This window comes from Carcharhinus amblyrhynchos, chromosome 24 (assembly GCF_965287045.1).
Source record: "Carcharhinus amblyrhynchos chromosome 24, sCarAmb.v2.hapA, whole genome shotgun sequence".
Taxonomy (NCBI): Eukaryota; Metazoa; Chordata; class Chondrichthyes; order Carcharhiniformes; family Carcharhinidae; genus Carcharhinus; species Carcharhinus amblyrhynchos.
In genome coordinates this window covers 32,126,886-32,152,660 of record NC_137347.1, presented here as the reverse complement: position 1 = coordinate 32,152,660, position 25,775 = coordinate 32,126,886, and the positions used below count along the sequence as shown (strand labels likewise).

At 46.6% G+C, this 25,775-nt stretch overlaps 1 long non-coding RNA gene across 1 annotated transcript in view; it reads left to right on the top strand.

Moving 5' to 3' along the window:
- Nucleotides 1-1,057: 1,057 nt before the first annotated feature.
- The window catches only part of LOC145357858 (uncharacterized), a 28,017-nt gene continuing 3,299 nt past the window's right edge, over nucleotides 1,058-25,775 (top strand). The window contains exons 1-2 of the long non-coding RNA XR_013889376.1: nucleotides 1,058-1,410; nucleotides 11,772-12,043. This is a non-coding gene — a long non-coding RNA (uncharacterized LOC145357858). The remainder of the gene's footprint in view (nucleotides 1,411-11,771; nucleotides 12,044-25,775) is intronic.

The window sequence follows — 25,775 nt, the reverse complement described above, 5'->3', positions numbered from 1 at the left end:
TGCTTCTTGGTCTTTTGGCTAAGATCAAGTGTCATTTTGCTGTCCTGCACTTGGTTGAAGTCATGAGATTACACTGAGACTTCATCTGAAGCAATGTTTTAAGCGGCATCTAGGCTAAGATGCAAATCAGATCAAGCCTTGGAGAGGGTGCAATGCCTGCTCCAATAAACTTAGAACCCTACAGTGCAGAATCCATCTAGTCTGCACCGAACACAATCCCACCCAGGCCCTATCCCCATATCATACCCACTAATCCCCCTAATTTACGCATCCCTGGACACTAAAGGGCAATTTCTTAGCATGGCCAATCAACCTAACCTGCACATCTTTGGACTGTGGGAGGAAACCAGAAAACCCAGAGGAAACCCACACAGACACAGGGAGAATATGCAAACTCCACACAGACAGTAACCCAAGCCAGCAAACCAACCCAGGACCCTGGAGCAGTGAAGCAGCAGTGCTAACCACTGTGGTACCCTGCAGCCCACATGGATCATGTAGATCAAGCCCAAGATGGGAAGTGGTGAGCCCTGTCTTGTCAGCTTGGATCGAGAATGTCTCAACTTGCTGGGACTTTGAATTGGACTTAGATTGGATTGAATTGGACATAAACACAAAACAAAATCCTGTTCCCCTCCGGGTGAGGGCGGCGAGGAGCCGGGATGAGGGCAGCGAAGGGATGGGAGGGGCGGGGCGGGGGCAGCGCGGGGAGGGGCGGGGGCAGCGCGGGGAGGGGAGGGGCGGCGAGGGGGCAGAGCGGGGAGGGGAGGGGCGGGGCGGCGAGGGGGCAGAGCGGGGAGGGGCGGGGGCAGCGCGGTGAGGGGCGGGGGCAGCGAGGGGAGGGGCGGGGCGGCGAGGGGAGGGGAGGGGCGGGGCGGCGAGGCGGCGAGGGGGCAGAGCGGGGAGGGGAGGGGAGGGGCGGGGCGGGGGCAGCGAGGGGAGGGGCGGCGAGGGGGCAGAGCGGGGGCAGCGAGGGGGCAGGGAGGCGAGGGGCGGGGCGGGGGCAGCGAGGGCAGGGGCAGGAGGCAGCGTTTTGAACAGACGATGGCGGGACCCTGACCATGGCCCTGAGGGAGAGGGACCGCGGGAACAAGTGCCGGGAGCAAGAGCAGGATGGAGAAAGTGAGGCCGGCCCCGAGCGACAGCGACATCCATTCCCAGAGCGGGACTGAGGGTCAGACCCGGAGCGTGGGCGGGATTCGGGCCCTGACCCAGACCGGGAGCCGGATTAGGTGTCGGACCGAGATCCTGATCCAGGAGTTGGAGACCGAATATCGGGTCCTGAGAGCGATGATGCGGGATTGAGGGTCAGAGCGGGTGGGACGGATGGATCGGGGCTCGGCCCGTTTTATGGAGGTCCCACTGACACCGAAATTTCTCACCCGCCGATTGTCCATCATAAAAATCTGAGTAAGCATGATGAGTAAAAGCTCCGATTCTAGACAGTGGGCGTCACAAGGGGCGGCGGGTGGAAGAAATATAAATAAAAATAAAGCCGGGTCTGTTTTTCCAGCACCTTGAGTGAACTTTTACCAAAATTTGTCAAGATGCACAGCCCGAGTTTTCAGATTTTGCACAGAAAATCTGGGCAGCTTGTGCCTCACTGAGGGGCTGAGGCGTCGGAATTGACACCTCGCCGCCAAGAATCTTGTTTCCCAGTTCTTGTAGGGTTTTGCGCCCACTGATGTATACGAAGCACAGCCTCCCCACCCCATATTAAGTAGCTTTGGTCACTGCAGTTGCCTCCTCGGACCTGGTGATTGATCAGTTCCCTGGGCAGTAACAGGTACATGGCAGTCTCCTGTGAATTGATTTGTGTGTCACTTGCAGTAATGAGGCAGCGGAGAACCTCACCCACGATATGCTCAAAAATGTTACTTACAGAATCCTTAATATTCATAACCTTGGAGGAGATGCTGGTGTTAATCTGCTTCACCAGTTTGTGGATGGAGTAACTTTTCCTAGAACTTCCCCCACCTCTTGCCACCCTGTGCTGCCAATTTTTTCTGCATTTCTTGGTACCCTTCTTGGAAAAGCCAATGGTGAACCCAAGACCTCATTCAAATCAAAACTACTGCAGTACTTGCCCCATGCTCAGCAGAATCTGTTCTGACGGAAACAGTTTAACAGTGAGAACAATGATTTGAAACAGAAAGGGCTAGATTTAAAGTGGGGAAGGGGGGTGTATGCTTATTCACTCCATAGCCATCATTAGGAGTGCTGGCCATTGTTGGGCCTGCATTCAAAGACAATATTCAGTGGAGCTAGATGCAATGAGTGTTCTTGTCAGAACAAGGTTGGCTGACCCTGGTGGAGGGGGGTGGGGGTGGGGGTGGGGGGGAGAGAAAGAAAGAGGCAAGCTGGAGAAAAAACACTTGGGTGGGAAGACCCTGGGATGTGGGGGTATCCAGGCACTAGCCTGAATTGTAAAAGTTGCCAGGCTGTACATTTGGTGTGGTGTTTTTTCCCCCACAAGTTAAATGCCAGCAGCAGCTGGGGATGGGGCAGAGGATAGAGGACATGGCCTCCCAACACCTCTCCAGCTGTGGATTAAAAAAAGGCTTAGAGTTGTGCCAAGAATTGTAGCCACAGCTTGGTACCTGATTTTAAACCTGTTGCTAGATTTCAAATTGTTTGATAATTCACCTGTGAAGTGCTTTAGGATATTTTACAGGTGTAAGTTGTAAATTGCTATGAATGTTCTGTTACAGGAGCTACTGCCTCTCAAACTCAGTAGAACCAATTAATTGTACCGCAACATGAACTGTTCGTCTTCTTAATGTGATCCTCCTACTTATTAGGTGAGGTTTGTGCTCTGATCAAGTGTTCAGTGTACACAATGAGTGGTCCAAATACAACTATGTGTGTGTAATTGAATTTGTGGGAACGGAATGGGAGAACTGAGAACTGTGAGTTGTCACCAGAAAATCACCAAGTGTTATTAAGACTCACTTTGAGAGATTGTTACCCTGTCTACTCTGTCCTCCCTATGAACCTGCATTAAGTGTGGCCCCTTATATACCTAGGGATGGCCAAGAAACGTGCACTTGACTTGCAAGCGTTGCCCACACAAATTAATAGAAGTGTGGGCAGGAAGCTGAGAATATTCTGTACAGATGTGACATTTTAATAGTGGGTGCACTGTAAGATGGACACATTTTAGTTCCAAGTAAATACCCACATTATAGAAAAAACATTATTTTTGATTAAAATGGTTGAATTTAGCATGGATAGTTCATCAGGCTGCGATGTTATGAGCCCTCGGCCGAAGAAGTCTGACTAACCACAATTTTTCTAGTTGGTTTAAAATGCAAAATGTGCCATGAAACAAAGGAGTAGCTAATGTATAGCCTCTCTCTTCTCCCTCTCTCCCTTTGGTGGACTGGGGGGAAAGAGAGAGAAAGGATAACTCTTGACCAATTAGCTGGGTAAATAGTTAGACCAGGATTTTCTAACCTCATTGCAATAAAAATTCTATCCTGAGTATTGATAATTTGAGATTGACAGCCAACCCAAATGTAGTTTGACAAATTTAATAAAGGTTTGATATAAATGAACTGAATATTAATAATTGTTGATCCAGGGTGTTGCAATTTCAGGTGGCATTTGATTAGGAATGTTTCAGAAGAGCTCTGATAGGATTTGACAAAGAAGGAGAATTGTAAAATTGTTCAGGATGATGAGCTGGCTGATACAATTTAATGGAAAGAATGTTAGAGGAAGAAAAAGAATAAGGGCTGGAATTCTCCGGCTGTTCATGCCAGTAGGATCTTCTGGTCCTGTTGACGGTGGATCCTCACTGAAGGGTGTAGTTGACCAGAGATAATATAATCAAATATAGGAGCAGCAGCAGGTCATATCATAGCCGATCTTCTACTTCAACACCATTTTCTAGCACTATCTCCATAGTCCCAGATGTTTTTGGTAGGTAGAAATGTAAGTGTGGTTGAACCTCCCCAAATGTCTGGGGGCCTTCTTGCTGGCAGTTTGCTTGCAGATCCAGATCAATTCTCATTATAAAGAGACTTCATTGGCATCTCACCTAAGCGGGCATTTGTAGACTCTTTGCCATACCATTCTTCATCTGGTGGTTGAAATAACTCTTCAGAAGCCGGTGTCTCGTTACCAGATTCCCTTTATTTACAAACTCTATTCCGTTATAGAGTGCTTCTGGTACAGTGTCAGAATCTAGAATGCCAGAAGACCTGGCATTTCCAGTTTTATATATACAGTTGAGACTCCCTGATTGAGGTCATAATTGCCTGCCCACCCAGTGAGGGATGGTCTTTTTATTACAAAACAGCTACAAAATGTAAATAAAAAAGTTACATTATTCAAGAGAAAATGCCATCTCAATTGCAAATTATAAAGATATACTTAACAATCAATTAAGAAAATAACACCCCCATTATTCACCTCATGGGTCTCTAACATTTCAATGCTGGATCCGGATCCTCCAACTTGGCATCTGATATGGGAGGTGCTGGAGTTCTAGTTTGCCCCTGTTCCTCAGGCAGTAAGGGAGTAGCCGTGGCTTCATCTGTAATGCCCATTTTGGACTCCAGATGGAGACGTAGGGCTGGCTGATCTGGGAGGACTCTTCTGTTTGCGTCCCTCTAAGCAGTAGGGTTGAACTGTGATCAAGGCACTCACCTTATCCACATGTTTTCAGGATGGCCTCACCTAGTATGGTGTTCCAGGTAACCATGCAGGATCATTTGCGCCTCCCCTTAGTCTGGGAATAGCAAACCTTAATCTGGTGTAGAGTTATCTGCCTATGAACAATTCTGTGGGTGGTATTCCTGTAGTGGCGTGGAAGGGGGTGGGGTGCATTGATGCTGCTTGTGCTTTTTTTAACCCAACTTTTAAAGTCTGGCCCACTGTTCACTAGGTTGTTAGACACTGGATGGTACAGTGCTAATCTGATATGTCGAGTTCCAGTCCACTTTGTGAACTGGGTGAATTTCTAGCTGGCTAAAGCAGGTGCATTGTCAGAGACCAGCATTTCTGGGATGCCATGTGTTGCAAGTGAGGTGTGAAGTTGCTCTACCATTATTGTTGTGTTTACCAAATGCACCGTATATATGTCCATCCATGTGGAGTGGGCATCTACCATGACCAAGAACATAATCCATATGCAGCCCATGGTCTACCTGGCCACACCCATGTGCATAGGTGAGCTGTCGGTAGCAGTATTTGTCCTTGCTGACATTTTTGGCACCGACCCACAAGCTCTGCTATGTCCGTGCCCATTCCAAGCCACCAAACGTAGCTCCTGGACAACATCTTCATTTTGGACTCTTGGGCCGCCGTGATGTCGTTCAACCAGTATGGCGCAGCAGCCCTGACTCAGAAAAACCTGCTGCAATAAAGGGTAGAATTGGGGCTGTATTGGCTTTTCCGTTTATCCTGTCAGTACTATGTGTTTAACTTTTGCCAGTACAGGGTCCTTTTGTGTCCAAAGACGTATATTATTATATGCAGCCATTGAGTGGGTAGCCAGAAAATTCATAGTCATTACCATCTCTTCTACTTGGGGTACCATCTATGAGTTGTCTGCTAAAGATAGTCTACTTAAGCATCTGTGTTTGCCACTCGACCTCTTAGACAGTGCTCCAACTAATAGTTGTAAGCTGCCAATAATAATGCCCACTGCTGGATCTGAGCCAATGCTATCAATGGCATTGTTTTGTCTCCTCAGTAGTCCTGAACCTGTATTTCCGCTCATAAAAAAAGTATTGATGAAATTTCTTCACTCCAAGCATTAGGTTTGCACTTGACAATGACAGCTGTTGTTTTATTTTCTTAAAATTTGGCCTTGACAGATGAACCAAGTGTGATCCTTTAGCAGTTTACATAGTGGAACCAGGATAGAGGCTCGATTTGGTATACATTTTCCATATTATGTCAACAAGCCTAAAAACAGCCATAACTTCCGGATTGAGGTGGAAGCCTCTTTAATTGCCCACACCTGGTCCTCCACAAGGATGTAGACCTGATCCCAGGTGGGTCATTTGAGGTACCAGGAAGGAGCATTTCCCTCAACTACAAGCCAACTCTTGAAAAATGACTAAGAACATCTTCCAGATTCTGGAGGTATTGTGCTCTTGATTTACCTGCAATAAAAATGTCATCCAGGTAAATTGCCACCTGAGTAAACCATGTAATGGGGTGCAGGGGATTTCTGTGACTCCTGTCTATTCTGCATACTGGACTTGTTTTATGTTACTTGTCCATGGGCAGGCCCAGCAAAATTGCAGGACTGTGTTCTGAATGACATGTAATGTTGCTTTGGCTCCTTCTATGGTTCCTAGCCCATCTTGGAAAATGTCCATGTATTTGAGCTCAATCAATCAAGCGCCTATTTTCTAACTGGAAGATGTTTACTCAATCTAAGTGATTTCTCTGTCAGTTTTCTCCTTAGGCTCGGGCCTGAGACCTGCATTGCCATGGTAGCCTAACCAATTGGTTTTCATAAGAGATAGGAACAAAGGTTGTACCCACAACTCTGAGGTTCCTCTGTACACATTCTCAGATTGATTACGGTAATGGGGTGGAGTCCAGTATGAATTTTACTGAACACTGATTCTCCTATCATGGATATGGCTGGGCTGGTATCAACCTCCATTTAATCTTGTGGTTATCTTAATTTGTTCCAATTTGGGCATTGTTCCTCGTCAAATGTAGATGGACTTTCCAGGATGTGAATTCTCCTGGATACTGATCTACATGTCTTTTTCCTAAATCTAGGTCTTGAAAACTTATTTTGCTGGTGCAACTCTGCATGCTGACCACAATTGCAATGTCTTGTCAGGCTGGGTTCTGAAGGAACTGTTGACTATCTGGTCAAAGCTTGGCTTTGTTTTGGGGCTGTCCTGAGGACAGACACTGTGTTCACTTGTATCCAGATCCTTTCTGAGAATGGCTATGTCATTGGTCAGAACATTGGGCGGCATGTAGCTCTGCGGTTAGCACTGCTGCTTCACAGCTCCAGGGACCTGGGTTTGGTTCCTGGCTTGAGTTACTGTAAAAAGTCTGACAACACCAGGTTTAAGTCCAACTGATTTATTTGATAGTAAACTCACAAGCTTTCGAGGTTAAACTCTTCTTCAGGTGAATAGAGTGTTCTGGCCTCAGACAGAGCATATAAAGCACAGACAGTTTATAGATTGCTGATTAGAATGTGAATCTTTACACCTACCCTGCTGTTCAAGTCCTAAAGTGGCTGACAATGTGAGTGGAAGGAGCACTGATCACAGGTTAAAGAGATGTATTTTGTCTCCAGACAGTACAGTAAGTGAGGTTTTGCAAACCCAGGCAAATCGCGGGGGTTACAGATAGTGCGACATGAACCCAAGATCCCTGTTGAAACCGTCCTCGTGCGCGGAACTTGGCTATCAGTCTCTGCTCACCGACTCTGCGCTGTCGTGTGTCGTGAAGGCTGCCTTGGAGAATGCTTATCCGAAGGTCAGAAGCTGAATGCCCGTGACCACTGAAGTGTTCGCCAACAGGAAGGGAACAGTCTTGCCTGGTGATTGTCGAGCGACGTTCATTCATCCGTTGTCGTAGCGTCTGCATGGTCTCCCTAAGATACCATGCTTCGGGACATCCTTTCTTGCAACGTATCAGGTAGACAACGTTGGCCGAGTTGCAAGGGTATTTACCGTGTACCTGGTGGATGGTATTCTCCCATGTGATGATGTCATCCATGTCGATGATCTGGCATGTCTTGCAGAGGTTGCTGTGGCAGGGTTGTGTGGTATTGTGGTCACTGTTCTTCTGAAGGCTGGGTAGTTTGCTGCGAATAATGGTCTGTTTGAGGTTGCGTGGTTGTCTGAAGGCAAGTAGTGGGGGTGTGGGGATGGCCCTGGCGAGATGTTCGTCTTCATGATTTGCCTTCAGACAACCACGCAACCTCAAACAGACCATTGTTCACAGCAAACTACCCAGCCTTCAGAAGAACAGTGACCACAATACCCCACAACCCTGCCACAGCAACCTCTGCAAGACATGCCGGATCATCGACGTGGATGACATCATCACACGGGAGAATATCATCCACCAGATACACGGTAAATACCCTTGCAACTCGGCCAACGTTGTCTACCTGATACCATGCTTCGGGACATCCCTTCTTGCAACGTATGTTAGGGAGACCATGCAGACGTTACGACAACGGATGAATGAACGTCGCTCGACAATCACCAGGCAAGACTGTTCCCTTCCTGTTGGTGAACACTTCAGTGGTCACGGGCATTCAGCTTCTGACCTTCGGATAAGCATTCTCCAAGGCAGCCTTTACGACACACGACAGCGCAGAGTCACTGAGCAGAGACTGATAGCCAAGTTCTGCACACGAGGACGGTTTCAACAGGGATCTTGGGTTCATGTCGCACTATCTGTAACCCCCGTGACTTGCCTGGGTTTGCAAAACCTCACTTACTGTACTGTCTGGAGACAAAATACACATCTCTTTAACCTGTGATCAGTGCTCCTTCCACTCACATTGTCAGCCACTTTAGGACTTGAACAGCAGGTTAGGTGTAAAGATTCGCATTCTAATCAGTAATCTGTAAACTGTCTGTGCTTTATATGCTCTGTCTGAGGCCAGAACTCTCCATTCACCTGAAGAAGAGCTTAACCTCAAAAGCTAGTGAGTTTACTATCAAATAAATCAGTCGGACTTAAACCTGGTGTTGTCAGACTTTTTACTGTGTTTACCCCAGTCCAACGCCAGCATATCCACATCTTGAGTCACTGTCTGAGTGGAGTTTGCACATTCTCCTCGTGATTGTGTGGGTTTCCTCCGGGATGCTCCGGTTTCCCCCCACAGTCCAAAGATGTGCGGGTTAGGTTGATTGGCTGTGCTAAAATTGCCCCTTAATGTCCCGAGATGTGTAGGTTAGAGGGATTAGTGAGTAAGGTATATGGGGTAGGGCCTGGATGGGATTGTGGTCAGTGCAGACTCTATGGGCTGAATGGCCTCTTTCTGTACTGTAGGGTTTCTATGATTTCTATGATTCTACTGAATACATGAATTGGGACATCTTGTTGAAGTTGTACAAGACATTGGTAGGGCCACATTTGAAATATTGTGTACAATTCTGGTCACCCTGTTATAGAAAGGATATTATTAAATTAGAAAGACTGCAGAAAAGATGCTACTGGAACTTGATGGTTTGAGTTAAGGAGAGGCTGGATAGATGTGACATTTTTCTCTGAAGCTTAGGAGGCTTTCGGGTGATCTAATGGAGGTCTATGAAGTAATGAGGGGCACAGATCAACTAGATAGTCAACATCTTTTCCCAAAGGTAGGGGAGTCTAAAACTAGAGGGCATAGATTTAAGACGAGAGGGGAGAAATGCAGAAGGGTCCAGAGGGGCAATTTCTTCCACACACAGGGTGGTGAGCGTCTGGGACAAGCTGCCTGAGGTAATAGTAGAAGTGAGTACAATTTTGTCTTTTAAAAAATGTTTAGATAGTTACATGAGTAAGATGGCTATCGAGGGATATGGGCCAAATGCGGGCAATTGAGACTAGCTTAGCCCATTAAAAAAACGGGTGGCATGGACAAATTGGGCTGAAGGGTCTGTTTCTATGCTGTAAATGTCTATGACTCTATGTAATTTTCTGCACTCAAATGGTGGTCCCCAAACTAAAGTTGAACTGGCTTGGCTGTCCACTTCCATCAGGATAACTTGCAACTCATTTTTCCCATTTGCTACCTCTTCCAACAATAAAGCCAGCTTTAGCACCTATTTGCAGTCCAGTTGGGCTTCCACCAACAGGCGTTTTTGATTGGTCACATTATTTATCCCACATAACAAATGATCTCTTAACATCTCAATAAGCATCAACCTAAATTCCATTTGTCTCAACCTTAAGAAATTTATGACACACTCCCCTGTTTCCTGGATTGCTGAGTAAAATGATACCTTCTCAGTATCAGAGGTGGCTTCGGGTAATAATATTCCTTCACTAGGTCGACCAATTCCTGGAAGGTTTTGGTATCTGGTACTTCCAGGAAGATTAATCTATGAATAATGGCAAATGCTGCCAGACCACACATGGTCAGAAAAATGACCTGCTGCTTTTGATCTATCACAATGTCATTAGAAAAAGAAAATGATGAATGCACCCTTTATATTGGGCCCAGTCCTCCACAGCAGGATCTCACAGCTTGGTCTCTACTTTTGCATGTAGAGCGTATGGGACCAGCCTGGCTTTAAAATATCTTGGTTGGGCATCTGTGTCTATGTAGATCAGTGTCTTGGCCTCTCTTATCTTTCCAAGGCATGCTTGAAAAACTTCAGGATACTTTCCTATCAACTTGGATCAGTTACCAGTACCCATTTTGAAAATTGGCTGTCAATTCAAGCAAATTTTTTGCAATCAGTCCCTTGTCAAAAGGCTGGATTATGGTCTTTCCACTACTACCAAGGGGAGACAGACTGTCAGTTGCCCATATTGACTGGGGTTACAGTAGTCCCAGTTTACATAAAGTGGTTCTTTTGTATATGTTGCCAAACTTACCTCAGTATCTCGCAGATTAAGTGTTAAGATGCCCAGTTGAATCACCTACATTCATGTTCCTTGATGTTGGATATTGCTGCACCTGTGTCCACCTCCGTGTTTAATGGGTGTCCATTTACTTGGAGCTGTATCTGTATTGAGGCCACCTTGGTTGTGATGAGCACTTCAATTGCACTTGTCCCTCTTCTTTGGCTTGAATTACGTGACTAGCTCTTTTTTGAGTTGGTTTTGCCCATCCTTTGATCTGGGCATACGCACTCTGCTTGTTTTGGTAACCTTACTTGGGGCAGGCTCCTTGGCTGCATGTACAATATTGGTGTGGTGACCATTTGTTAAACTGTGCGATTCCCTCTCATCTGGTGCCAGGAATTCCTGACTTCCTTGTTTGCCACCTTGAAGAAATGTTCGCTGTGAGGTTTGTGTGTGAAATGCTGCAGAAGCCCAGCTGGGGGTGGGGGGGTTGAAGTGTTTACTGCCCTGTGTGGGTGATCGAGTGAGTGAGTTTGAGCGAGAGAGGGCAAATCAGAGAGCGAGTGTGAGTCTGCCTTATGCCAGTCTCAGGTTCCTCATTCATTCTTACCATTACACATGGGGTCAGATTAGCTCAATTGGCTGGACAGCTGGTTTGTGATGCAGAGCAATACCAGCAGAGTGAGTTCAATTCCCATACCGGCTGAGGTATTCATGGAGGTCCTGCCTTCTCAACGTTGCCCCTTGTCTGAGATGTGGTGATCCTCAAGTTAAATCACCACCAGTCAGCTCTCCCTGTCAAAGGGGAGGGCAGCCTATAGTCATCAAGAACTATAGCAGCTTTACCTTACCACCAACACGTACCCGCATCGATTTCCCCCACCCACATTCACTGACCCTCTCTCAGATTGGTCATTTCGTATTACTTAGTACTTTTTCAATTTAACTATTTGTTGCTCTTAGATATACTTTATTTTTGATCAGAAATCGTTTCTTTCCTTAAAACCCTAACATTTTTGTGTGAAATTCAATTAATTGTTCTGCTAAACCATTTTTTTCCCTAAATTTCCTTGTCAATCCATTGAATGAGGGTAATATGCAAATATGGCTCCTTGATCGAAAAAAAATGAAGTTGCCTGAATTAGATCATAGCTGAACTGTACCTCAATTCCATTTACCTGCTTGAATGAATTTATTTCTGTGTTATACAGTTGTTGCACGTTGCCACCTGTGCCTATCACTTGGAATTTGTTCTTTCATATTTTTAGTCAACATTGAAGGCCTTGTCCTGGAGCTACAGCTGGGGATACAATCTGTATCAAGGCTGATTGCTGGAAGAACCGCATCTGGTTGTATGAGCTGCAACATTACTGCAGAAGAATGGACTGTTCTGCAGGACACAGGCAGGAAGACTTGATCCATATGGTGAAAGCAGTGATTAGAGCTCAGTCAAGTTTCATTGATTTCTATGTGCCGTCATCATCTTAGGCAGATATTGGGGAGCTTTACAACTTATTACTGGAGCAGGAGCCAGAGCGAGGTAGGTGCCACCACTTTTATTTACCAAGTTTTCAACCTGGGGTGGAATAATAAACAATGATCCAACTGATGAGGGCAGCTGCTGTCAATTTTGATGCTGATCGCCTGGCTCGTTACTGGAGGGATTGTATGATAATTGAAAGGTTTGCGCTTGTGTCCCAGCCTCAGTTTCTCTATTCCCATTTCTGGGTAAAGCCATCAGCCAATATCTACTCCCTCAGTTACTTTGATTGCACATCCTAAAATCTTGCTAAAATTCTAATCTATTCTCTTAGTTTCTCTATGTCCACTGTTTCTGTTCTGGTATTGTCACCTTCCATACCTGTGCTTCCAATATGTCTTCCTTTCTCCTCAACCTAGGATTCACCTCCATTGTATCTGACAAGGGGACGTGGGCATCACTGACTAGGCCATTATTTATTACCCACCTCTAGTTACCCTTGGGAAGGTGGTGGTGATCTGCCTTGATCTGCTGCAGTTCCTGAGTATAGGTACACCCACGATGCTGTTAAGGACAGAATTCCAGGATTTTGACACAGAGACAGTGAAGGAACGGCAATACATTTCTAATGTCAGGATTGTGAGTGACTTGGAGGGGAACCCCCATGAGGCCGTGTTCCCAGATGTCAGCTGCCCTTTTCTTCTAAATGGCAGCGGTTTGTTTGGGACTGTGCTGCCTAAGGAACTTTGGCGAGTTCCTGCGGTGCATCTTGCAGATGGTATACCCTGCTGGCATGATTTGTCAATGGTGAAGGGATTAGATGTTTGTGGAAGAAGTAGCAATCAAGCAGGCTGTTCTGCACTGGATGTTGTCAAGCTTCTTGAGTGTTGTTGGAGCTTCACTTATCCAGGCAAGTGGAGAGCATTCCAGCACACTTCTGACTTGCCAGGCAAGTGGAGAGTATTTCAGCACACTCCCGACTTGCAGATGGTGAATGTGTTGTGAGGAGTCAGGAGGTGAGTTACTCTCCACAGGACACCTAGCCTTTGACTTGCTCTTTTAGGCACTGTATGTATATGGTTAGTCCAGTTCAGTTTCTGGTCAATGATAAACCTCAGGATGTTGATAGTGGGGGATTCCATGAAGGTAATGCCAACAGAAATTAAATATCTAATGATGACCATGAGACCATTGTCGATTGTCATAAAAACCCATCTGCTTCACTGATGTGCTTTTGGGGAGGAAATCTGCCATCCATATCTGGCCTGGCCTACGTGTGACTTCAGGTTCACAGCAATGTGGTTACTCTCAAATACCTCTGAAATAACCGAGCAGTCCACTCAATTCAAGGACAATTAAGGATGGGCAATGAATGCTGGCCTAGACAGTGATGCCCACATCCGTAAATGGAGAAAAAAAGCCAGTGGAATTGCCACATTTATGTGATGGAGGATATCCCTAAAATGAAGACAGGATTTTGTCTCCACAACACTGTGCGATGGTCACTGCTGGCAACGCTGTTATGCATCTGGCAGGCAGTTGGTGAGGTATTTTTCCCTCTTGTCGGTTTCCTCACCACCTGCCAAAGTCCCAGTCTAATAGCTGTACACTGTCAGCTCCATCTGTGGTGGAACCCTTGGCGATGAACATTGATGTCTCCCACCCAGAGTACATTCTGCTCCCTTGTCACCCTTAGTGATTCCTCCAAGTAATGTTCAACATGGAAGAGTATTGATTCATCACCTGAGGAGGGACAGTATGCAGCAATCAGCAGGTGGTTTCCTTGCCCATGTTGGACTTGAGTTCATGAGATTTCTTGGAGTCCAGAGTCGACACTCAGGACTTCCAGGCCAACCGTCTCTTGATTGTATATCACTGTGCCTGTCCCCTCTGCTGGATCATTCTGGTGGTCATGATGTGGATGTGCTGGCGTTGGACTGGGGTAAACACAGTAAAACGTCTGACAACACCAGGTTTTAGTCCAACTGATTTATTTGATAGTAAACTCACAAGCTTTGGAGGGGATTCCCTCTTCGTCAGGTGAATGGAGAGTTCTGGCCTCGGACAGAGCATATAAAGCACAGAGAGTTTAGAGATTACTGATTAGAATGCAAATCTTTATATCTAACCTGCTGTTCAAGTCCTAAAGTGGCCGACAATGTGTGTGGAAGGAGCACTGATCACAGGTTAAAGAGATGTGTATTGTGTCCAGACTGTCTGGAGAGTCATTGTCGGCCACTTTAGGACTTGAACAGCAGGTTAGGTGTAAAGATTCGCATTCTAATCAGTAATCTCTAAACTCTCTGTGCTTTATATGCTCTGTCCGAGGCCAGAACTCTCCATTCACCTGACGAAGAGGGAGTCCCCTCGAAAGCTTGTGAGTTTACTATCAAATAAATCGGTCGGACTAAAACCTAGTGTTGGCAGACTTTTTACTCATTCTGGTGGGGCAGGACATATCCAGGAACGGTGATGGTGACATTTGGGACATTATCTGTAAGGTTTGATTCAATGACTATGATTGTATCAGGCTGTTGCTTACTACTCTTTGAGACAACGCTCCCAATTTTGGCATAAGCCCCCAGATATTAGTAAAGAGAACTTTGTAGGGTTGACAGGGTTGGGTTTGCTGTGATTGTTTCTGGTGTCTAGGTTGATACCAGGTGGCCCATCTGGCTTCATTCCATTTTGTTTTCTTGAATGCATCCATCCCATTTCCTACACTTCTGCCTTCATCCCATCACCTCTTTTCCAAAACTCCATATCATCACCTTTCACTTCACCAGCCTCCACATTCAATGGATCGTCCAGCATGATGCCCCAACAAACACGTATTCCCCTCCACTCCCCGTTCAGCATTCTGCAACACCCTGATCCAATCTTCTATCATGCCACCAATCTTCTATCATACCATCTCCCTGTACACAGGGAGATGGTAGAAAGAAAGACAGCATAGAAGATGCACCACTTGCCCTTTCTCTTCCTCCTTTCCTCCTATTGTCCAATGCCACAAATGGTCATATCAGCTAAAACAACAATTTAATTGTGCTATTTTTAGCTGGTACATCGTATTCACTGCTATATCGTAGTCTCTGCATTGGAAGAACAAATGCAGATTGGGTGATCGCTTTGCTGAACACTGAAGATCCCAACTGTAGTGCTGAAGATGTGTTCTAGAATGAATGACCTCACTCATACTCATCAAGCTGATCCAGTGAAGTTACATCATGGGCATCTGTCTGACAAAATGGAAAATTGCCCAGATATGTCCTGACAGAGAATAGGAGAATCTGATCAATTACTACTCCATCAGTCTACTCTCAATGATTATCAAAGTGATGGAAGGTGTTGTCAACAGTGCTATCAGCAGTAGTTCCCTGTTTGCCAGTGCTCATTTAGAATTCCACCATAAACACTCAACTGCAGCCTTTACAGCCTTGGTCCAAACATGGACAAAAGAGCTGAACTCCAGAGATGAGATGAGAGTGACTGATCTTAACATTAAGGCAGTGTTTGACCCAAGTGTGGCAGCAAGGAACCCCAGCAAATCTGAAGTCAGTGGGAATCAGGGAAAACTCTCCCCGGTTGTAACATAAAGGAAAATTATTTCTGTTGTTAGAGGCCAATCATCTTAGAGGGACAGAAAGGGGCTGGCAAGGTGATAGCGGTAGGGGATGGGAGGGTCCAAGGCATTGACAGGAGGTTCTGTGGGCAGAGGCGTGACTCCAGGATGGTGGTCTGCCTCCCTGGAGCAGGGGTACAGGACGTAACAGAAAGGGTAGAGGGAATTTTGAAAGGAGAGGGGACTCAGGCAGAGGTAATAATACACGTGGGGAGAGGGACGTAGGAAGGAGGAATAGGGTAGATGTCCGTAGGCAATTTAGGGAGTTGGGGTCCAAACTGAGGAGTAGGACCTCCAGGGTGGCATTCTCTGGGTTGCTGCCTAGTACCAGCAGGGCTAGGAATGACGAGATCATGCAGCTGAATGCATGGTTGAGGGATTGGTGTAGGGTCGAGGGCTTTACTTTTGTAGACCACTGGGAGGTATTTATGAGAGAATGGCAACTGTATAGGAGGGGTGGGGAGAATTTGAATGGGAGGGGAACTAGTGTCTTAGCAGGGAGGTTAGCTGGTGTGTTTAGGAATGGTTTAAACTAATAGGGAGGGGGGTTGGGGATGTGGCTGATAGCTCATTAGACACTGGGGCCGGGAGAGAGTTGGGTGAAAGGAAAATTATCAGGGAGCAGGAGGTTCCGAGGGATGCTGGTGGGTTGAACTGTGTCTGTTTCAATGCGAGGAGTGTGACAGGAAAAACAGATGAGCTTAGGGCCTTGATGTTTGTGAGGAAGTTAGATGTGGTGGCAGTAACGGAGACGTGGTTACGTGAAGGGCAAGACTGGCAGCTGAATGTTCCTGGGTATAAGTGTTTTAGGTGTGACAGAGGAGGGTTAAAGAGAGGTGGAGGGGTGGCACTGTTAGTAAAGGAGAACATCACAGTAGTACAGAGGGAGGACAATATGGAGGAGTTAGGGATTGAGTCGCTGTGGGTGGAGTTGAGGAATAAGAAGGGAGAGATTACGATGCTAGGGGTATACTATAGGCCACCCAACAGCCCGAGGTCAGTGGAGGAAGGCATTTGCAGGGGCATTTTGGATAGGTGCAGGAAGAATAGGGTGGTTGTAGTGGGTGACTTTAATCTTCCTGGAGTGGATTGGAGGGGGCCTAGAGCTGGGGGTACAGAGGGAGAGGAGTTTGTAAAATGTGTTTTGGAAGGGTCCCTAGAGCAGTACGTAACTAGCCCGACTAGGGAAGGGGCTATACTGGATTTAGTGTTGGGTAATGAGCCGGGGCAGGTGGTTGAGGTTGAGGTAGGCAAACATGTGGCTAACAGTGACCACAAGTCCGTCTACTTTAGGATAAAAATGGAAAGGGATGAGTGCCGTCCGAATGGGAGGGTGCTGAACTGGGGGAAGGCGAGCTATAGCCGGATTAGGAGGGAGCCGAAGGACACTGATCGGGAGGGACTGTTAGCTGGCAAGTCCACGGTTGGCAAGTGGGAGGCTTTTAAGGGCAAACTGAAAATGTTGCAGGAAAGGCATGTTCCAGTTAAGCGGAAGGATGGGAAAGGCAGGATTAGAGAGCCGTGGATTACAGGGGGTATCGAAGACTTGGTTAGGAAGAAGAGGGAGGCGTATGTTAAGTCGAAACAACTGGGTACGGAGAGTGCGCTGGAGGAATATAGAGAGAGTAGGAGGGAGCTAAAAAGGGGAGTTAGAAGGGCGAAGAGAGGGCATGAAATGGCTATGGCTGATAGGATTAAGGAAAATCCAAAGGCATTTTATTCCTATATTAGGAGCAAGAGAGTGGTTAGAGGGAAAATTGGTCCTCTTAGGGACAAAGGAGGGGAGTTATGTATTGAGTCGGAGGGAATGGGGGAGATCCTGAATGAATACTTTGCGTCGGTATTCACGAAGGAGAGGGGTTCGGTGTCGTGCAGTGTCTTGGAGTGAGCTGTAGATCAGTGGCAGGAAATATCCATTACGAGGGAGGAAGTGCTAAGGCTTTTAGGTAGCGTAAAGACGGATAAAGCTCCGGGGCCTGATGGTATTTATCCCAGGCTGCTTAGGGAGGTGAGAGATGAAATTGCTGGGCCTCTGGCGCAAATCTTTGTCTCTTCTTTGGACACAGGTGAGGTCCCGGAAGACTGGAGGGTAGCTAATGTTGTACCGCTCTTTAAAAAAGGTAGTAGGGATAACCCTGGAAATTATAGACCGGTGAGTTTGACATCGGTGGTAGAAAAATTAATGGAAAAAATACTTAGGGGTAGGATGTATGAGCATTTGGAGCGTTGCGATCTGATTAGGGATACGCAACATGGCTTTGTTAGGGGGAGGTCTTGCCTTACGAATCTGGTAGAATTCTTTGAGGAGGTGACAAAAACGGTTGACGATGGGAGAGCCGTTGATGTCATCTATATGGATTTCAGTAAGGCGTTTGACAAAGTCCCTCATGGTAGGCTGGTAGAAAAGGTTAACATGGGATACAAGGACAGGTAGCTAGGTGGATTGAGAACTGGCTGGGCAATAGGAGTCAGAGGGTAGTTGTGGAGGGGACCTTTTCGGGCTGGAGGCTAGTGGTGTGCCGCAGGGCTCAGTCCTGGGACCTCTCCTCTTTGTAGTATACATAAACGACTTGGAAGAGAGTGTACGTGGTGTGATCAGCAAATTTGCGGATGACACCAAGATGGCAGGATTGGCGGATACTGAGGTGGAATGTCAGGTGATACAGCAGGATATTGATAGGTTGGTACATTGGGCAGATAGGTGGCAGATGGAATTTAATCCTGACAAATGTGAGGTGATGCATTTTGGAATGAATAATGCAGAGAGGAGCTACGTGATAAAAGGTAGACCAATTAGGAGTATAGAAATACAGAGGGACCTGGGAGTGCAGGTTCACAAGTCTATGAAGGTTGCGACACAAGTAGAGAAGGTTGTGAGGAAAGCTTATGGAATGCTAGCCTTTATAGGAAGGGATATAGAGTATAGGAGCTGCCGTCTAATGCTTCAGTTGTACAGAACGTTAGTTAGACCGCATTTGGAGTACTGCGTCCAGTTCTGGTCACCTTACTACCAGAAGGACGTGGAGACTCTGGAGAGGGTGCAGAGGAGGTTTACTAGGATGTTGCCTGGCATGGAAGGACTGAGTTATGAGGAAAGGTTGGAGAAACTGGGACTTTTCTCCTAGGAAAGACGGAGATTAAGGGGAGACATGATAGAGGTATATAAGATACTGAAGGGAATAGATAGAGCCAGTAGTGATAAGCTGCTCCCTAGATTGGGTACAATTACGAGAGGCCATGATCTAAGGGTGAGGGGGGAGAAGTATAATTTGGATGTGAGAGGAAGGTTCTTCACGCAGAGGGTCGTGGGGGTATGGAACGCGCTACCAAGTAGGGTGGTGGAGGCAGGCACGTTGGACTTGTTTAAGGTTTACTTAGATAGACACATGAGCGAAACAGGGATGGAGGGTTATAGTAGGGGGTATTAAATAGGGTCAGAGCCTCGGGAGACACCGGAAATGCAGACTTACATGTTAACGTTTTTGTCTTTTTATTCCGCAGGTGGTGGTCCACCTTGTTGTCAAACAAGGGGCATGCACACGGTGGGTCGTGCGTGGGCTGCTCTTGGAGGTTCCGGGAGTGGCCTAGTACTTTGTGTCGGTGTGTGTGCTTGATCCTGGACCGGTAGACGGGCGCTGCAACAGCTCAGTGACTAGCACTGCTAGCTGTGCAGATACATGGATTTGGGCCTGTGTCTGTGGGAGTTTGCGCATTCTCCCTGTGGTTGCGTGGGTTTCCTCCGGGCGCTCCGGTTTCCTCCCACACCCCAAAGATGTGCTCTTAGGCTGATTGGTATACCAAATTGACACTATTCTCCCCTGAATCTGGCTAAGTTAGGGGGTCCACTCGCATACACGCAGGGCAGGGTAGGTGTAGGAGGATGCGGCGGCGCAGGCTCGTTGGGCCGAAGGGCCTGTTTCCCGTGCTGGGTTGTTCTTTGTTCTTTGTTCTTTATCTTGGCGCCAGTTTATTACAGTAAGACTTCCTCAGAGCAGTGTCCCAGGCCCAACAATCTTCGGTGGCCTCATCAATTACCATCCCTCCATCCTACCATTGACCAGAAACCTAATTTTGCACCAGCCACATAAATACCCTGGTTAGGAAAACAGATGAGAGGCTCAGAATTCTGCTACAAATATGTACCTAGAACCTGTATACCATCCATAAGGCACAAATCAGGATTGTGATAGAGAACTCTTCACTTTCCTGGCTAGTACAGCCAAAATAGTATTCATGAAGTTTGACAGCTTTCAGGACAAAGCAACTCACTTGTTTGCACTCTACCCACCAGCTTAAATATTCAATCACTCAAATATTGGTGCTTCTGACTGCAATGTATACTACCTACAAGATGCACAGCAGCAATTTGTCAGGATTCCTATAACACTGTTTTAGATTTGTAACATCTGTCAGCTAGAAGGACTAGGCTACAGAATACCATCACCTGCAAATTCCCCTCCAGGCCACACACCATTGTGACTTGGGGAAGAATTTTCCATTCCGTGTAATTAAGTGACAGGAGTGGAAAACTGAGTCTCGTCCACAGTTTGCAAGAACAGGTTTTTGTACTGTAAATGTTGCTTTCAAAGTCATTAGGTATTCATCCACATAAAACCTGCTTGTTCGCTGACAGGCAGGCCCTGATTTTCCCATCCCAATCTGATCTCATTGCTTTCTTGCTCATGTTGCCATATTTAAACCCCTCTAAATCACAGCCTCCTTCATGGCTGCAAACCAGGACTGCTCCAGGCAAGACATGGCATTGAAAATAAGAAAACCCGTCTCCCCAAATTTAGAGTTGCCTTGCTGGGTCACTTGTTGGATCCTGTGGAAGATTGCTATTACGTGCTACTCTCTCAGTAATGTTCATAGTCCATCAACCTCACCCATCTGGTTTGGAATGCAGTGGCAAAGATGCTCACTACCAACGTAGCTCAGAAAAGGAAAGCCAGCAAGTGCCGAAAGAGGATGAATGACTTCATCCATGCCACAAGCAAAAGTGCATAATTTCATTAATTTCAACCCCCAGACTCTTCAACCCTTCACATAGTGACATCAAGGGACATCATCACTCACTCTCTCACACACCTCCAGATTGCCATCCTCTGGAGCTCCCACCTTCATCTTATCCATTACTCCGCTTACCATGGAGACAAATGCCAGGCATCCTTATCATATGACTTGGCATGTGCCTGGCTCACATTCTCTCCATCTATCTATATGGAGGTATCTCTCTATCTGTCTTTATGTAGGACATTTCCCCGTTGCAACTACAACAGGGAGATGTCCCAAAATGCCTGACATAGGCTCCTGTATCCCGATGAGGAGGATGTGGACTGTGTGGGGACCCAAGTCAGGATCTTGCACCAACTCATTGCACAAACAATGACACTGTTCATTCTTTGCCCTCTCTTCAAGTCATCTGCAATGCACTAGTTTTCTCCACTGCCTTCATAGAAAGCCCCAAGGCCAACCACAAACCAGGTCCTCAGCTTGAGTCGCGATGACACCTCTGGTGAGGACTTTGGTGCCAGCATTTGTGAAGATCTATCACGGCACTCACCCACACCCTCCACCAGTGCAGAGACACACACTTTGGACTTAGATTTACAGCAGAATTGGGTTCACAATCTGAGCACAGCATACAACCTGTCCACAGCAGGTAGAAACAGGTACATCACAGACATGATCACCTGGAAGACTGCTGGAGTCCATGTTCAGCTGAGTCCAAATCAGATGACGAGTCTCAGGAGTCAGCAGGAGCGGCAGCAACAGTCTAGGAAAAAGCAGGAAGAGATGTTAGCTGTGCTCCTCAGATTGCAACGAACAATGGTGTTCTATCTGAGGTAATATCAAAGTCAATACTCGCTGTCACTGTGGAAATCTTCATACATGACACCGATTCTGCTTTACTGCAAGAATAGTGTTTTGTTGATGTAGCCCTTGCTGGTATCCATCGATGATTACACGAGTGGGATGACAGCTCGATCTTACTGTAGTTGCCACTTCTCAAGGAGCCAGCCAAGGTCCCTTGGGCATGCATTGAGATGAGGAGGATCAGCCTGTGCCTACCCTGGGGCCAGCCATCCATATGAGTCCAGGTCTATCCATCTGATCCCAGTCCCGTCTTCCTGTGACTCCATTTGCTTCAGCTCCACAGGCCAATGAGTATATTCCTGCCCCACAGCAGGACAATCAAAAGTAGGCTGTGGCATTCCAGTTCTCTTGGTCATTCCCAACGTCAGTGATGCATCATCCTTAATGTTGTGTTCCTGTGGGAGAACCTGATTTGCATGTTTTGCAGTCTTGTAATGCTATTACTTCAGGCTCTGTAAGATTGAGGCTGAGATGTGCTCCCAGCACATCCGTTTTAAAGAAAAGTCAAGGTATAGTGTAGAAGAAGAGATGTTTAAGGAGATAGAGAAGGATCATGTATCCTGGAGCTCTATGTACTCTTTGTTAATCGACAAGGTTTTAATGCTATCAGCCCCTCCTAGGAGTTTGTGTGTGCTTGAATTTCCAACTGCACGTGTGAGTTCAGCAATGTGTGGGAAGGACCTTGTCACCTCTATGTTTTGAGACTGTGCACCTCACAACCACATTATAGTCCCAGTGCTTGTGCCTACGTCCTTAAGAGTCTATAACCTTTCCTCTTTGCGATTTAGTGGTTGCAAGGCTCAGGATGTAGGGATTCACAATGTAAGGATACAGTGCTGTGTCTCCTCACCTAAACACCTCATTGAGATCAGTAATGCTTATTGAAAATGTTAATACATTGCGCCCAATGCAACCTTCTTGAAAGTTCTGGAAGCATGTAGAAGCCCTGACACAATGCAGAGGGAGCAATTGGATTTGAGAAAGGGTTTAGTGAAGCTAACATGATGTGGGAGCTTTCTGCAGTTTGTTAGGATCATGGTAGGGTGGGAAACTATCGTTGCTCAAGATGAAACATTGTAATGTATGGTGGGCAACTGTTAGAATCTAGAATCTTGTCATCATCAGTGGTCCACATCCATAGAAAGGTGAGGGTAAATGCAGTCCAGCCTTCCCAACTTCGTGACTGGATGTCAAAGTGATTGAGAAGGAGTTACTGAGGACTGAGTCAGGTCTAAGTGGGTGTCTGGAAACCTGTATTATGACCATGGCAAGCTTTGGCCTGAGTGGTGCTTCTCAGTATGATCTGCAAGGTGATGTTTTACAGTTGTTGGTGAAGAATCTCCTGGAGGAGCTTTGCTGCATTGAAGGCATGAAGCTACGAGTCCAGTGAAAGTAGTAGACCATCAACTGCATCTTGTAGGCTGCTATAGTAACAGGGATGTGAGAGAAACACTGGAAGAGACAGCACCTTCAGACGCCTGATTCTGATACAACATACTTCAGTTAGCACCCTATTTCAGAAAGGACATCCTCTCCCAAGATTTCACCATTTTTTCAAAGGCTCAGGACAATGTGAGTCTTGTATCTAAGTATTCACACTCAGTGAAGTGGATGTTTGAAATGAGAGGAATAGCTATTTAGTAGATGTTTATGTGCGCCCATGATAGAGGGCAATTGGCGAAGAGGATAATCGCTACTGTCATTCATCTTCGTCCTGGAATCTCATAGTACTGTGGGCCTTCATGTCCATGCCTGCCTCGTCTCACCTTTGCTGTGGTCTCTTGCCCTGCAGCCTCGGCTTTCTCAACGTCCTCCCTTTTGATGTCCTCCAGATGGAAGGAGATCTGTTGCTCTTCCATCTCGGCGTTAGGCAGCTTCTCTCTCCTTTAAATCATCAGGTTGTGAAGCATGCAGCAAGCTAGGATGACCCATGAAAGCCTTGGGGGAATACACAGCAGTATCCACCACATCCTTCCTGGCATTGGAATCATATTTTTAACATGCTTAAGGTGTACTCCACCAATATGTGGGTCATGGCTTAAGGACCATTGTACCTTTCCTCAGAAGGGTATCATACTGCCATATTTTTTCCAGATACCCTTTATCCCTAGAAGCCAATCCTGGATACTGTTTTGCCCCTTGAAGTTGTCTGGAATCTGCTATCAACGTAAGATGTAGGAATCATGGATGCTTCTGGCATTCCTCATGCGAACCTTCAGGATTTGTTTGTTGTGGTCATCCACCAACAGCACATTCAGTGAGTAGAAGCCTTTCCTGTTCGTGTATTGTAGTGTCTCCTGCCATGGGGATCTATAGAATGTAATCAAAGGCATCCTGCTCCTCTGGGGAAACTGGAAGTCGATACAAAACTCAGTGCTCTGGAGTCCTGGATTACTTGATCCCTTGTGAAGAGCATGTAATTGTGGGCTTTGACAAAAACGGCACATGTTACCTCCCGGATGTACTTGTGTGTGGGAGCCTGCAAGATCCCACGGAGATTCCCATTTGTGCCTTGGAAGAGTTATGACATAAAGGTTTGGGGCAATGGTGACTTTTAGAGCTCTTGAATAACCTCCTATTCCCTGTGTTGCCAAGACCTGGAGAATGTGGCACATGTGAGCCACTAGATCCTTGGACATGAGGAGCATCAATAATACTGTCATTTGTTCATCAGCAGAAAAGATATGTATGTACTGAACAGTCTGGGTCTTTCCTCCATCTTCCTACTTGTCTTTCTGTAGTATACATGGGAAAAAGATATCGGCAGGTGCTTCCATGATCTTTCCATGATGACTAACAAGTCACTGTAGGCAGTTATTCAGTCCTGAAATCCTTCCCAGTGCTGGTGCCTTCAAGAATACCCTTCCCCCTCTCTTTTAGATGAAGAAACTAAATTCTTTGGCATCAAATGTTCAGTCAGGAATGAGGGTTGGAAGGGGGATATGAGGCTTCTTGTGTGAACCTGAAAGCAGAACAATTGTAACCTGCAAGTGAAGTCTGAGGCCTGTCCAATCGCCCAGTTGCTCCTGACTCCCTCCTTGCTCTGGGGAATTTCAAAGCTGTGATCAAGGGATTAATACAAGGTGATTGTTTAGTCCCACTTATCAGCATCAATTTCCCAAAAGTGCCCTTCATTGTTACCTTTTCTGATGCCCTGCTGTGCACCTCACCTAATCTAGGAATACTCACATCTATTGGTGGTCCCTCACCCTGCCCCTACCCAGTGCATGCCTGTTCCTGAAGCCCCAAATTGTGCTTCTTGCCCCATGCCCAAATCTGGTCCTCATCCTGCACTGGCCTCTGGCCAATTCCTGAGTTAGGGCCTGACCCTGCAGCCAACCAACAACATTCCGCCCCCCCCCCCCCCAACACACAAATTCCCGCACCCACTCAAGGCAGTGCTGTTGGCAATGAAACCTTGCACTGAAAAGCACAGCAAGGTGGTTGAACAAACCTCAAAGTCCCAAGTGAAGAAGAGTATGTCACCAACTACATGTTTGTTATATATCAGGGTGAGACACAGTCGTACTGCAATTCTAATATGCCCTTTTTGACCCGACATAGGGGTGATTCTGCAGAGCACCCCTTTCAATGATTATTCATAACATTAAAATTTATGCTTGACGTGTGGTGGGAAAATTGCTCTGCCATCAAGGAGAGCCTTGACAGTAAAGTAAAATTTATTTATTAGTCACAAGTTGACTTACATTCACACTGCAATGAAATTACTGTGAAAGTCCCCTAGTCAGCACACTCTGGTGCCTGTTAGGGTACACTGAGGGAGAATTTAGCATAGCCGGTTTACCTAACCTGCACATCTTTGGACTGTGGGAGGAAACTGGAGCACCCAGAGGAAACCCGCGCAGACCCAGGGAGAATGTGCAAACTCCACACAGACGGTGACACAGGCTGGGAATTGAACCCGGGTCCCTGGTGCTGTGAGGCAGCAGTGCTAACCACTGTACCATCCCACCCCATTTGATAGTACTATCATAAACAGGTCTTCCCACAACACAAAACCGATTTCTATGAGTGGCATAGACAGGATGAATAATCAGGCTTTTTCCAACAATGGAAGTGTCAGTTACAAGGAGGCACAGGTTCAAGGTGAGAGGGGGAAAGCTTAAGGGAGATGTGTGAGGGATGTTTTTCACGCAGAGAGTGGTGGGTGCCTGGAACGCATTGCCAGAGGAGGTGGTGGAAGCAGGCACATTAACAACATTTGAGGCATCTGGATGGGTACATGAATAGGGAGGGAATAGAGGGATACGGACCGAGTAAAGGCAGATGGCT